Source organism: Schistocerca cancellata, unplaced genomic scaffold (genome assembly GCF_023864275.1).
Source record: "Schistocerca cancellata isolate TAMUIC-IGC-003103 unplaced genomic scaffold, iqSchCanc2.1 HiC_scaffold_417, whole genome shotgun sequence".
Classification (NCBI taxonomy): Eukaryota; Metazoa; Arthropoda; class Insecta; order Orthoptera; family Acrididae; genus Schistocerca; species Schistocerca cancellata.
Window position 1 is genome coordinate 113,891 of NW_026046434.1, and position 13,017 is coordinate 126,907.

General features: G+C 41.8%; 1 long non-coding RNA gene and 4 other non-coding genes across 5 annotated transcripts; all 5 read left to right on the forward strand.

The window, feature by feature from the left end:
* The first annotated feature begins 224 nt into the window (after positions 1 to 224).
* Positions 225 to 431, forward strand: LOC126123045 (small nucleolar RNA U3). The gene has a single exon (XR_007526161.1). It is a non-coding gene; the product is annotated as a small nucleolar RNA U3 (small nucleolar RNA).
* A 941-nt stretch (positions 432 to 1,372) lies between these two features.
* Positions 1,373 to 1,491, forward strand: LOC126123095 (U5 spliceosomal RNA). The gene has a single exon (XR_007526207.1). It is a non-coding gene; the product is annotated as a U5 spliceosomal RNA (small nuclear RNA).
* Positions 1,492 to 3,922: 2,431 nt separating this feature from the next.
* Positions 3,923 to 4,129, forward strand: LOC126123050 (small nucleolar RNA U3). The gene has a single exon (XR_007526166.1). It is a non-coding gene; the product is annotated as a small nucleolar RNA U3 (small nucleolar RNA).
* A 354-nt stretch (positions 4,130 to 4,483) lies between these two features.
* LOC126122977 (uncharacterized) lies at positions 4,484 to 9,400 on the forward strand. Its single transcript, XR_007526100.1, has 3 exons — positions 4,484 to 4,565; positions 8,014 to 8,124; positions 9,269 to 9,400. It is a non-coding gene; the product is annotated as an uncharacterized LOC126122977 (long non-coding RNA).
* Positions 9,401 to 11,923: 2,523 nt separating this feature from the next.
* LOC126123096 (U5 spliceosomal RNA) lies at positions 11,924 to 12,042 on the forward strand. The gene has a single exon (XR_007526208.1). It is a non-coding gene; the product is annotated as a U5 spliceosomal RNA (small nuclear RNA).
* The last annotated feature ends 975 nt before the right edge of the window (positions 12,043 to 13,017 follow it).

Sequence of the window (13,017 nt, forward strand, 5' to 3'; positions counted from 1 at the left end):
GCAATGGTCTCTCATTTCGGAAGACAAGAAGCACTGGTAGCGCACAAAATAGCTGAGTGAGATCATGGCGGCCAAGTAAGAGTAGAAGTAGGTTCTTTGCAGAATGTCCGAGCTTAAGAAATTCTTCGATAAGTAAATCGCGAAATGTGAAGAGAGTGTCGTATTCTCGTAGGGCGTGTTGACGGTCTCGTGGCATAAGTAGCGAGCGGTGATAGCTTGCTAGCAAGATCATACTTCACAGGATCATTTCTGTAGTATGTTTTCAACTCTCTCTAGTTCAAAGCTGGAGTAGACGTAACCACGATGATGAGTGGTAGCACTGTCCCTGAGCGTGAGGCTTGCGATCGAGATTCATCGCATCTTGGTTGTAATCGATGATCGTTCACCACATTCTGAGGGATGTGGGAAGGGAATAGCGCTTTCCGAGTGGTGGTTTTATTATATAGAATAGAAGCAAGCATAAGTCATACTTTTGGTATCGGGACCCGCGTCGTTGCAGAAATGTCGCTACAGGTTGTGGAAGGACTTTGATTACGACATGTCATGAAAGCCTTGTGGGAGTTTCTCGAGTGGCACGGGGACGAGCCATTTGATTTGGCCTGCTCCAAGTGCTAGGCTTGGATGACAACGACGTACTTTTGAGTTACAAGAATGAGTGAGCAACACAAGAAGAGTGCAATTGATGACCATAAAAGGCTGACACACAACAGTCTTGATAATCAGCACTAATGCATGATGTACGGAACATTTAGGAGGAGCACGTTTGGCTAGCAAACATGAATTGAGTGATTTGCAAGGCACTGTTATCTGCAAGAAGGAATGCATGAAATTCGCAAATGAATAAGACTGGTTCAAATACTATCGGCAGAAATTTTATTTCTGTTGTCAACTAGTATTAATTAGTTGTGTGGGAGCAGGGGGATATTTCCCTTGCACCATACATCTACATACAGGTTGCGTCTGATGTGGCCTAGTTTTGCGTTCAAAGAACTATCTAGTTGTCTGTTTTTTCAGTGAACGAGTGTGGCGGGGAGGAGAGAGATTAGTGTTAGATGCAGAGCAGTGCGGGCAGTTGTGTCTCTGACGGTGGGTCGCCGAGAGGAATTGGGCGTGCTGCCATCTGTCGGCAGGTGAGGTAATGAAGCAGCTTGAATGGTGACAGAAATGATGAAAATAGTTATCTAAAGAGTAATATCGACGACATTTGGCAGACACGTATTTCAGCGCTGACAGTTAGTTTGGGGTGTGTGCTTGCATGGCACTGGAAGTGTGTTGACAGTAGAGAAGTAGACAAGACGGAAAGAATTTTCCGCGTTCTCGCGGAGAAGCAATAGAGAAGCAGCCATAAGTATTGAAGTGAGGGCGTTGATCGGCACTCTGGTTTCCCTTCAAAACGAATAAATCTTTCGCCTTTTACTAAAGATTTCCGTGGAGGGGAACATTAAATGAGTCTATAAGGTATTTTTCGTAGTGCTCGGCTATTGCTGAGCCATAATCACAAGTAAAACGTAATGTAATTAACAAGAGGTAGGTTGTGTTGTGAGAATGAAGGGCGTGGAGTAGCGGATCACGTTGGATCAGGTAGATGCTTTTTTAATTTGAAAATGTAATTGGCCGTTTCGTAGTATAATGAAACAAGTACATTTGCCCTGAAATGGCTTGCAGTGTGTTAGGCGATTGTGTAAAGAGAGAGAGAGCGCTATTTATTGTCCTGGAAACTCTTGGTGAACCCTTTCCGCATCTCAGTTCTAGATGATTTGAGGGTGTTTACTTGCACTGCAGTTGCACAACAGCATATAAGCCGATATTTGGAAGTGAATGATGAATTGAGAGGCTTTGTAATAAATACTAGTATGTGATTAGTAGATTGTGTTTTGAAACCCAAAATTATTTTTACCGCAGAAGTTTGTGATTTGTAGGTATGATGTGAGTGAGATTTGGGCTGTAGATGGTGGTTAGTTGGGCAGGATGAGCATTTCAATTGTTTTCAATAGAGTGGATATTAGTGGCACTGGCTTGTTGCCATAATGTGGCATTGGTTCTTTGTTCATAACAGTGTACTCAGTTTTGTAGAAGATTTAGGTGAGAAAGAGACAGTTGTTGAATATGACATAGATAGCTAGAGATGAATTGAGTAGCAATTTCCTGGTAGGTGTAGTTTGGGTATGATGTGTCTCAGTGAGAGATAAATCTTGAAATGGAAGGGTTGTTCCTAGCTACAGTCTTGGAAACTATGTATCTGCTGTTGACTCCAATGTTTTCAAGATTACTTGTGTACAAAATTGGCCAGACTTTGCTGTTTCTTCTTCAGTAAATCAGTGGAAGGTGGTGCAGATAATGGTATAAATGTTCAGTGCCTCCTGTGAGTTGTTGATGCTGCTTGTCTTTTAAGTAAAATTGATAGGGGCTCTTGATTGACCCAGCCATAGACAGAGCTGGTGCATACTTGGCTTGAGAAGACTTTGGCCAGTAAATGATGAAATACCAACACAGTGCTCACAACAAAGCTCCTTTCCCTGCATTCTAGTTTCCCTCGGGTATAGAGTGACATGATATTGGCAGAGGATGTGCAGATAATCACTTTGATCAGGCTGTTTTTTTTTTTAATGCTCTTTTACCAGAATCCATTCATAGTGATAACTGTGTTCTCTGGTGAAACACGATGAGAACATAGTGTGAAGTGCACAGAACTAGCTATTTGAGTGTGTGTGAAAATGTGAGGTAACCACTGTTACTCCTAAATTTCTGTGGAATTAAGTTTTCTGTGTGTGTCTGAAAATCCAAGTGGTTCAAGTTGGTAGTTTATTTGTTGCAAGCGAAAAAAGCTTTTTAGTAAACTGAGGCACTAGCATTAGTTTCCTGTTCACTGTGACAAGGAAGCTAGTATAAAAAGTAGTTTGTGGTTTTGTTTGCAAAGAAGTGCTCATGGGATGTAAGCACTGCTTGAGATTATTCTGTGATGATTTTTTTTGGGGGGGGGGGGGATTGCTAAACATCTAGCATTTTAGTAAGGAACTTGTCGGAGTAGTTGTAAAATTGTTATTTTATGAGAAATTTCTTTAATCATAGCACATGGCCATCATAGTTGAAGCATAAAGATTGGCATGGTATGCGTAGGTCTGTAAAATGTCCTGACAGTGATGTTCATAGAGACTTGTTGTATACTTTGATTCTTCATCTGTTTAACAGTAGACATAAGAAATGTATTAGTGGAGCAAGTAGCTGTGAAATTACTGGCGTATGATTGATAGTATGGACGTGGCGCTGAGTGGAAGTGTTTGTTTAGCTGTGGGTGTTTTCATAATTGCCATGTGAGGAAAAGCAATACTCGTGATAGGCGAAAAGAGATACAGAGAGAAACACATTTATTGCGAGTATTGTATATCAGCAGCTCTTGGGCGGGTATCAAGTAAGACCCAAAGTGAAACGAAAGAGGAAGTATGCATGAAAGTGGCGATATATCGACAAGAGTTTGCACTGTTAGGGTGAGGTGAATAAACTAGTGCGGTGCGAAAATTTTCGAAGAGAGAGGCGGCTTTAAAGAAAGCACAAGAGTCCTATGAACGCCGTCTTGTGTGTTTGTCTTTCAGTGGCTATTTGGCATGTCTGCTTGCGCCATAGGATGCTACTGTATGTGCCCCAGGCCCCCATCTAGCGGCCGGAGGTGCAAGCGGTGTTTACATACAGTCTCGCGTGAGGCAATGGTCTCTCATTTCGGAAGACAAGAAGCACTGGTAGCGCACAAAATAGCTGAGTGAGATCATGGCGGCCAAGTAAGAGTAGAAGTAGGTTCTTTGCAGAATGTCCGAGCTTAAGAAATTCTTCGATAAGTAAATCGCGAAATGTGAAGAGAGTGTCGTATTCTCGTAGGGCGTGTTGACGGTCTCGTGGCATAAGTAGCGAGCGGTGATAGCTTGCTAGCAAGATCATACTTCACAGGATCATTTCTGTAGTATGTCTTCAACTCTCTCTAGTTCAAAGCTGGAGTAGACGTAACCACGATGATGAGTGGTAGCACTGTCCCTGAGCGTGAGGCTTGCGATCGAGATTCATCGCATCTTGGTTGTAATCGATGATCGTTCACCACATTCTGAGGGATGTGGGAAGGGAATAACGCTTTCCGAGTGGTGGTTTTATTGTATAGAATAGAAGCAAGCATAAGTCATACTTTTGGTATCGGGACCCGCGTCGTTGCAGAAATGTCGCTACAGGTTGTGGAATAGTGATGGGCTAAACTGCGATTTTCCGATATCCGTGATTTCTGTGAATGCTACTTTTCAGTATCTGTTATTCTTAACTGTGATTTGTCGCAGTTAAGAGTCGCAGTTAAGGAACCAAGTCGCGTATCCCTCCGCCACTGCTATTTCTGCGATTTCTGCTACTTCCGCGATTTCTGCGACTTCTGCTACTTCTGTGATTTCTGTGACTTCTGCTACTTCTGCGATTTCTGTGACTTCTGCTACTTCTGCGATTTCTGTGACTTCTGCTACTTCTGCGACTTACCACCGCCTGAAAAAGCTACATCTGTCCACACAGAAAATTGCATCTCAACAAACATGTCATTGGTAAGTATGTTTTACGTTTGTTCTTCCGTTGGCTTTAATCTTGTATTAAAGAAACAACTGTGAAAATATTAATAGTGTAATTAATATGTAAGTAGCCATGTTGTTGTTGTGGTCTTCAGTCCTGAGACTGGTTTGATGCAGCTCTCCATGCTACTCTATCCTGTGCAAGCTTCTTCATCTCCCAGTATCTACTGCAACCTACATCCTTCTGAATCTGCTTAGTGTATTCATCTCTTGGTCTCCCTCTACGATTTTTACCCTCCACACTGCCCTCCAATGCTAAATTTGTGATCCCTTGATGCCTCAAAACATGTCCTACCAACCGATCCCTTCTTCTAGTCAAGTTGTGCCACAAACTTCTCTTCTCCCCAATCCTATTCAATACCTCCTCATTAGTTACGTGATCTACCCACCTTATCTTCAGCATTCTTCTGTAGCACCACATTTCGAAAGCTTCTATTCTCTTCTTGTCCAAACTAGTTATCGTCCATGTTTCACTTCCATACATGGCTACACTCCATACAAATACTTTCAGAAACGACTTCCTGACACTTAAATCTATACTCGATGTTAACAAATTCCTCTTCTTGAGAAACGCTTTCCTTGCCATTGCCAGTCTACATTTTATATCCTCTCTACTTCGACCATCATCGGTTATTTTACTCCCTAAATAGCAAAACTCCTTTACTACTTTAAGCGTCTCATTTCCTAATCTAATTCCCTCAGCATCACCCGACTTAATTTGACTACATTCCATTATCCTCGTTTTGCTTTTGTTGATGTTCATCTTATATCCTCCTTTCAAGACACTGTCCATTCCGTTCAACTGCTCTTCCATGTCCTTTGCTGTCTCTGACAGAATTACAATGTCATCGGCGAACCTCAAAGTTTTTACTTCTTCTCCATGAATTTTAATACCTACTCCGAATTTTTCTTTTGTTTCCTTTACTGCTTGCTCAATATACAGATTGAATAACATCGGGGAGAGGCTACAACCCTGTCTTACTCCTTTCCCAACCACTGCTTCCCTTTCATGCCCCTCGACTCTTATAACTGCCATCTGGTTTCTGTACAAACTGTAAATAGCCTTTCGTTCCCTGTATTTTACCCCTGCCACCTTCAGAATTTGAAAGAGAGTATTCCAGTTAACATTGTCAAAAGCTTTCTCTAAGTCTACAAATGCTAGAAACGTAGGTTTGCCTTTTCTTAATCTTTCTTCTAAGATAAGTCATAAGGTCAGTATTGCCTCACGTGTTCCAACATTTCTACGGAATCAAAACTGATCTTCCCCGAGGTCGGCTTCTACCAGTTTTTCCATTCGTCTGTAAAGAATTCACGTTAGTATTTTGCAGCTGTGACTTATTAAACTGATAGTTCGGTAATTTTCACGTCTGTCAACACCTGCTTTCTTTGGGATTGGAATTATTATATTCTTCTTGAAGTCTGAGGGTATTTCGCCTGTCTCATACATCGTGCTCACCAGATGGTAGAGTTTTGTCATGACTGGTTCTCCCGAGGCCATCAGTAGTTCAAATGGAATGTTGTCTACTCCCGGGGCCTTGTTTCGACTCAGGTCTTTCAGTGCTCTGTCGAACTCTTCACGCAGTATCTTATTTCCCATTTCGTCTTCATGTACATCCTCTTCCATTTCCATAATATTGTCCTCAAGTACATCGCCCTTGTATAAACCCTCTATATACTCCTTCCACCTTTCTGCCTTCCCTTCTTTGCTTAGAACTGGGTTGCCATCTGAGCTCTTGATATTCATACAAGTGGTTCTCTTCTCTCCAAAGGTCTCTTTAATTTTCCTGTAGGCAGTATCTATCTTACCCCTAGTGAGACAAGCCTCTACATCCTTACATTTGTCCTCTAGCCATCCCTGCTTAGCCATTTTGCACTTCCTGTCAATATCATTTTTGAGACGTCTGTATTCCTTTTTGCCTGCTTCATTTACTGCATTTTTGTATTTTCTCCTTTCATCAATTAAATTCAATATTTCTTCTGTTACCCAAGGATTTCTATTAGCCCTCGTCTTTTTACCTACTTGATCCTCTGCTGCCTTCACTACTTCATCCCTCAGAGCTACCCATTCTTCTTCTACTGTATTTCTTTCCCCCATTCCTGTCAATTGTTCCCTTATGCTCTCCCTGAAACTCTCTACAACCTCTGGTTCTTTCAGTTTATCCAGGTCCCATCTCCTTAAATTCCCACCTTTTTGCAGTTTCTTCAGTTTCAATCTGCAGTTCATAACCAATAGATTGTGGTCAGAATCCACATCTGCCCCAGGAAATGTCTTACAATTTAAAACCTGGTTCCTAAATCTCTGTCTTACCATTATATAATCTATCTGATACCTACTAGTATCTCCAGGATTCTTCCAGGTATACAACCTTCTTTTATGATTCTTGAACCAAGTGTTGGCTATGATTAAGTTATGCTCTGTGCAAAATTCTACAAGGCGGCTTCCTCTTTCATTCGTTCCCCCCAATCCATATTCACCTACTATGTTTCCTTCTCTCCCTTTTCCTACTGACGAATTCCAGTCACCCATGACTATTAAATTTTCGTCTCCTTTCACTACCTGAATAATTTCTTTTATCTCGTCATACATTTCATCTATTTCTTCATCATCTGCAGAGGTAGTTGGCATATAAACTTGTACTACTGTAGTAGGCATGGGCTTTGTGTGTATCTTGGCCACAATAATGCGTTCACTATGCTGTTTGTAGTAGCTAACCCGCACTCCTATTTTTTTATTCATTATTAAACCTACTCCTGCATTACCCCTATTTGATTTTGTATTTATAACCCTGTAATCACCTGACCAAAAGTCTTGTTCCTCCTGCCACCGAACTTCACTAATTCCCACTATATCTAACTTTAACCTATCCATTTCCCTTTTTAAATTTTCTAACCTACCTGCCCGATTAAGGGATCTGACATTCCACGCTCCGATCCGTAGAACGCCAGTTTTCTTTCTCCTGATAACGACGTCCTCTTGAGTAGTCCCCGCCCGGAGATCCGAATGGGGGACTATTTTACCTCCGGAATATTTTACCCAAGAGGACGCCATCATCATTTAATCATACAGTAGAGCTGCATGTCCTCGGGAAAAATTACGGCTGTAGTTTCCCCTTGCTTTCAGCCGTTCGCAGTACCAGCACAGCAAGGCCGTTTTGGTTAATGTTACAAGGCCAGATCAGTCAATCATCCAGACTGTTGCCCCTGCAACTACTGAAAAGGCTGCTGCCCCTCTTCAGGAACCATATGTTTGTCTGGCCTCTCAACAGATACCCCTCCGTTGTGGTTGCACCTACGGTACGGCCATCTGTATCGCTGAGGCACGCAAGCCTCCCCACCAGCGGCAAGGTCCATGGTTCATGGGCCATACAGTACCGTAATAGTTCGTGTTTAGAAAATGAATTCTAACGTATTGTTATGTTCCCAGGTACCCGAACTACATTTCAGTCACTCAGTAAACTGATAACTCAAAATATCATTGTCAGCAGATCTGGAGAAATTGCCACTGCGCCTTTAGACCGTTTTCGTCAGACGAGAGGTTAGTTTCTAACAAGGGAACAGCCCCATCGCACCCCCCTCAGATTTAGTTATAAGTTGGCACAGTGGATAGGCCTTGAAAAACTGAACACAGATCAATCGAGAAAACTGGAAGAAGTTGTGTGGAACTACGAAAAAAATAAGCAAAATATACAAACTGGGTCGTCCATGAGTAACATAAGTAATATTAAGAGCACTGCGAGGTGCAGAGCTCCGTGGTCCCGTGGTTAGCGTGAACAGCTGCGGAACGAGAGGTCCTTGGTTCAAATCTTCCCTCGACTGAAAATTTTAACTTTTTATTTTCAGTTTATGTGAAAAACTCTTATGTTTTCATCACTTTTTTTGGAGTGATTATTACATCCACAAGAAAACCTAAATCGGGCAAGATAGAAGAAACTTTTCACCCATTCGCCAAGTGTACTAGTTAGGTGGGTCGACAACATATTCCTGTCATGTGACGCACATGCTGTCACCAGTGTCGTATACAAAATATCAGACGTGTTTTCCTGTGGAGGAATCGGTTGACCTATGACGTTGCGATCAAATGTTTTCGGTTCCCATTGGAGAGGCACGTCCTTCCGTCAACTAATCACACGGTTTTGCGGTGCGGTTGCAAAACACAGACACTAAACTTATTACAGTGAACAGAGACGTCAATGAACGAACGGACAGATCATAACTTTGCGAAAATAAAGAAAGCAAAATTTTCAGTGGAGGGCATATTTGAACCAAGGACCTCTCTTTCCACAGCCGTTCACGCTAACCACGGGACCACGGCGCTCGTCGCTTAACAGTCCTCTTAATATTGCCTATCTTACGCATGGACGACCCAGTTTGTATATTTTGCTTATTTTTTCATAGTTCCACACAACTTCTTCCTGTTTTCTCGATTGATCTGTGTTCAGTTTTTCAAGGCCTATCCATTGTGCCAACTTATAACTAAATCTGAGGGGGGTGCGATGAGGATGTTCCCTTGTAAGTGTTTCGATGGACTTAATTACTTAAGTGAGATCGTTCTTGCAAATGTGAAATATACCCCATTGAGTGGCTTTCATTACATCAAATATTAGCAATCTACTCTGCCAATTATATTGCTTGTAATTAGTGACAGCAAAAATTGTTTAATAATCCTTGTGATTTTGCAGACACAGTTCTGGTTGCTGTACGTATCTATCCACATCAAGGCTGTAGGGAGAGACTCGTGAAGATTCAAGAGAGCTCTTAGAGGATTTGCAGTTTAAAAGTGACATTATTGCGAAATAAGTGTGCAGATGAGTGATTAAACTGTGTTTTATTGAAGTTGTTGTGCGATTTTAAAGGAATAATAAATGTTAAATACAATGAGCGAATAATGAAAATCTCATTTTCCACATGTTAAGCCGTCCTATACCCTTAATTTTCCGCCACATATTTATTGGTAAACACTTGTTGGAGAGTGAAATGCCGCCCCCCCCCCCCCCCCCCCCCCCACCTCTTTCTCCACAATCTTGTTGTGACACTGACCTGTAACATATCCCGAAGTCTACAATATGCATTTTGAGGCTGTTGATACGAAAGTGGGAAGTACAGATCTTACAGTTAAATCAGGAATAGCTTAAGTGAATTCCTTGAAAGTAACACAGGAAAAGCTTACTTATGTAGGTGGTAGTAGTGTCGGCAAAAAGTTCTTGTGTGTGAAGTTGCCATGTAGAACACCAGGTGTAAAACTTTTCTCCCGAGTCTTGAACTGTGTCGGAACAAAAGTGAGGCATTCATATGACTGTTTTCATTTCTCTACACTTATACAGATGTCTGAGTTCTGCTGCGTTAACATTGCAAAGTCCTGTAGGCATGTGGAGTATTAACCAAAACTGTCATATTGGAAGCAGAATCAAACACATTTGTTACGTTACTTGATATTTTCAGGAGAAAAAGGCAATGTTGCTTCTTATTAATATAATACATTCAGAGTCACAGCAGTATTTGACCAACCATAACTGATGCTGAATGTGCATGTCATCATATAATATGAAGGGCTTATTTCAATAGTGGTACAAGTCCATTACCTCCACTTTTCTGTCTATAATGCTTCTGAAATTAATTATCCAAACAAACATAAATAAAGCTTCATCTCTAGCAAGAAGCCATATGCTTGAATATTTCTGGTATCTCAAATGCAGATTTGTCAGCGCTCATTTAACTTTACGACTCTGTATCTCAAAATGAACAAAAATGGACTTGTACCACTATTGAAATAAGGCCTTCATATGCACACACAGCACATCGATCTCGTGAGGCACAAGGCCTCAATAACGAAGTACGTACGTCGGTCAACAGATGACACTAGGAAAAGTATGTTAACTGCGCTTTTTAGTTGCTACTTGCGACTCTTAGTTGCGATTTGTCACAGAAATCGCAGTTTGACTCGGTAGCGAGTAGCGTAGTATGAACTTTGCTCAACAGATGGCAGTGCTAACTGCGCTTTTTAGTTGCTACTTGCGACTCTTAGTTGCGATTTGTCACGGAAATCGCAGTTGGGACTCTATAGTGTATCGCAGAGATGGGCGTAGTACAAACTTTGACCCACAGATGGCACTGTTAACCGCGCTTTCTAGTTGCTACTTGCGACTCTTAGTTGCGACTTGTCACGGAAATCGCAGTTAGACTCCATAGCGTACCGCAGAGATGGACGTAATACGAACTTTGGCCAACAGATGCCACTGTTAACCGCGCTTTTTAGTTGCTACTTGCGACTCTTAGTTGCGACTTGTCACGGAAATCGCAGAAAGCAGTGCTAAATTCGACCAATAGATGGCTCACGTCTTTGAATATGAAATACTACTTGCGATTGCTAACTGTGACTGAAATCGCAGTTAGATTCTGTAAAGTTGCTACTGTGATATCTGTGACTTCTCAGTCACTGTGATTTCTAACAGATACGCGATTTCCTGCCCACCACTATTGTGGAAGGACTTTGATTACGACATGTCATGAAAGCCTTGTGGGAGTTTCTCGAGTGGCACGGGGACGAGCCATTTGATTTGGCCTGCTCCAAGTGCTAGGCTTGGATGACAACGACGTACTTTTGAGTTACAAGAATGAGTGAGCAACACAAGAAGAGTGCAATTGATGACCATAAAAGGCTGACACACAACACAGTCTTGATAATCAGCACTAATGCATGATGTACGGAACATTTAGGAGGAGCACGTTTGGCTAGCAAACATGAATTGAGTGATTTGCAAGGCACTGTTATCTGCAAGAAGGAATGCATGAAATTCGCAAATGAATAAGACTGGTTCAAATACTATCGGCAGAAATTTTATTTCTGTTGTCAACTAGTATTAATTAGTTGTGTGGGAGCAGGGGGATATTTCCCTTGCACCATACATCTACATACAGGTTGCGTCTGATGTGGCCTAGTTTTGCGTTCAAAGAACTATCTAGTTGTCTGTTTTTTCAGTGAACGAGTGTGGTGGGGAGGAGAGAGATTAGTGTTAGATGCAGAGCAGTGCGGGCAGTTGTGTCTCTGACGGTGGGTCGCCGAGAGGAATTGGGCGTGCTGCCATCTGTCGGCAGGTGAGGTAATGAAGCAGCTTGAATGGTGACAGAAATGATGAAAATAGTTATCTAAAGAGTAATATCGACGACATTTGGCAGACACGTATTTCAGCGCTGACAGTTAGTTTGGGGTGTGTGCTTGCATGGCACTGGAAGTGTGTTGACAGTAGAGAAGTAGACAAGACGGAAAGAATTTTCCGCGTTCTCGCGGAGAAGCAATAGAGAAGCAGCCATAAGTATTGAAGTGAGGGCGTTGATCGGCACTCTGGTTTCCCTTCAAAACGAATAAATCTTTCGCCTTTTACTAAAGATTTCCGTGGAGGGGAACATTAAATGAGTCTATAAGGTATTTTTCGTAGTGCTCGGCTATTGCTGAGCCATAATCACAAGTAAAACGTAATGTAATTAACAAGAGGTAGGTTGTGTTGTGAGAATGAAGGGCGTGGAGTAGCGGATCACGTTGGATCAGGTAGATGCTTTTTTAATTTGAAAATGTAATTGGCCGTTTCGTAGTATAATGAAACAAGTACATTTGCCCTGAAATGGCTTGCAGTGTGTTAGGCGATTGTGTAAAGAGAGAGAGAGCGCTATTTATTGTCCTGGAAACCCTTGGTGAACCCTTTCCGCATCTCAGTTCTAGATGATTTGAGGGTGTTTACTTGCACTGCAGTTGCACAACAGCATATAAGCCGATATTTGGAAGTGAATGATGAATTGAGAGGCTTTGTAATAAATACTAGTATGTGATTAGTAGATTGTGTTTTGAAACCCAAAATTATTTTTACCGCAGAAGTTTGTGATTTGTAGGTATGATGTGAGTGAGATTTGGGCTGTAGATGGTGGTTAGTTGGGCAGGATGAGCATTTCAATTGTTTTCAATAGAGTGGATATTAGTGGCACTGGCTTGTTGCCATAATGTGGCATTGGTTCTTTGTTCATAACAGTGTACTCAGTTTTGTAGAAGATTTAGGTGAGAAAGAGACAGTTGTTGAATATGACATAGATAGCTAGAGATGAATTGAGTAGCAATTTCCTGGTAGGTGTAGTTTGGGTATGATGTGTCTCAGTGAGAGATAAATCTTGAAATGGAAGGGTTGTTCCTAGCTACAGTCTTGGAAACTATGTATCTGCTGTTGACTCCAATGTTTTCAAGATTACTTGTGTACAAAATTGGCCAGACTTTGCTGTTTCTTCTTCAGTAAATCAGTGGAAGGTGGTGCAGATAATGGTATAAATGTTCAGTGCCTCCTGTGAGTTGTTGATGCTGCTTGTCTTTTAAGTAAAATTGATAGGGGCTCTTGATTGACCCAGCCATAGACAGAGCTGGTGCATACTTGGCTTGAGAAGACTTTGG